Source organism: Zingiber officinale, chromosome 10B (genome assembly GCF_018446385.1).
Source record: "Zingiber officinale cultivar Zhangliang chromosome 10B, Zo_v1.1, whole genome shotgun sequence".
Classification (NCBI taxonomy): Eukaryota; Viridiplantae; Streptophyta; class Magnoliopsida; order Zingiberales; family Zingiberaceae; genus Zingiber; species Zingiber officinale.
Window position 1 is genome coordinate 49,579,360 of NC_056005.1, and position 1,557 is coordinate 49,580,916.

Below are 1,557 nucleotides of genomic sequence, written 5' to 3' on the forward strand. Positions count from 1 at the left end.
TTTTGCTTCACTATTTCTTCATAAATTTATATATGCTATTCAAAACTAGTGTATCTGAGCAAGGTATCGAAATACACTGTAGAAGAACTTGCATCTCTCTTATGCACAATGACATTATATGAGGCCTTGATGAACCCATTGCTAGACATTAGGCTTCAAAGGGACAAGGCTTCAGGGATGGACAAACAGAACACTTTTGCAAACTCCAAGAAAAATTACCATCACAGTCTATGCAGTTTAATAGTATTTCTCCAGCTCCAAGTTCTTGGACAGCTTTTGCAAGTTCAAAAGCTCCAATAGGCCGAACCTCACGTCCACCATTGACCTGCACAAGAAAAGGTCAAATCAGACAAGAGAAAGATTTGAAGACCTTGTTTGTTCATCTGAGGTTAACACAAAGTAATCCAATTTATAGTTACGAGTTTGGGTTGAAGCATCCAGACTAGTTTGAAGAAATTAGTGACAAAATACATGACTAGGGAAAATAATGTGCATAAATAATGAAAAGCTTACTGTGCACTGATACCATGCCTACTCTTCACCTGAGGGGCCTGAAGTTATCATGGAAGAAGAAATGTAATCATAGAGAAGTGGAAAGAAACATATAATGAGAAAAGCAATAATTTGTGGAGCTAAAAGAAGCAAGAAAGGCTAAATTATAATTATATAGTACCTGGGGAAGAAACCTTAATGGTCTTAAATTCAACATCATCAGGGCTCCCGACAAAGACTCTCCGAGGGTCAATGCTCACAACTACTGCCTGATGGAGTTAAAAGTATCGACAATAAACATTATCATTGTCATTGTTTTTTTTAGTAAGTCAGATGCATACTGCACAAAATTGAAAATCCATTTTCCACAATAGTGAATATCAAGAAAAGAAGGTGACAAGAAATGCAACTTGAGTTGTACTCTCAGTAAACAATTAACCTATCACATACTTTCATTGAACAGGTTCAGATAGGGAGAGAGAACAGCTGAAATATAGGTGCAACAAACATAGGATCAAGGTTATAGAATGGGAACAAATAAACATCAAGAATATACGTAGTCACCAGCTCTCCTCATTGCAGCGATAACTCGTTGATAAAGATCAATTTTTAGCACAGAAAGGTCTTCCACCCACCAGTCCTGACAATGCATCATTAATTTTCCTGATCTGCTATCACATTCTAAGTGAGCTAAACCAGAAACCAAATCAAAAGAAATCCGTAAACGATGCTGCAGGGGAAAATTCATTGAGTGGAAATTACCCAAAGATTTCAAATCAACTTCTCACGAAGACACAAATTCGACTCTAAATCATTCCGAAACCCTCCAATTAGGAACCAAAACTTCAAGGAAAGCTCGAATCACTTCTGACCTCTCTGTGACCCATTCTAACAAACAGGTAACGTGCAACTCTCTACAACTTGTTCATCATGGAAAACACAACACAACTCAACCTCAAATCATCGAACACCAGCCAAAATCTCTAGGAAAACCTACTGTGAACACATCAGAAATCACTGTCAAACAATTTTGGGTAACATACGCAAACCAAGCAGTAACCTTCA

General features: G+C 37.5%; 1 long non-coding RNA gene across 1 annotated transcript; it reads right to left on the bottom strand.

Annotated features, from left to right (window-relative positions):
• Positions 1-223: 223 nt before the first annotated feature.
• LOC122030088 lies at positions 224-769 on the bottom strand. The gene is made up of 3 exons (XR_006125306.1): positions 674-769; positions 514-551; positions 224-325 (listed from the first exon to the last, which is right to left on the bottom strand). It is a non-coding gene; the product is annotated as an uncharacterized LOC122030088 (long non-coding RNA).
• Between the last annotated feature and the right edge of the window lie 788 nt (positions 770-1,557).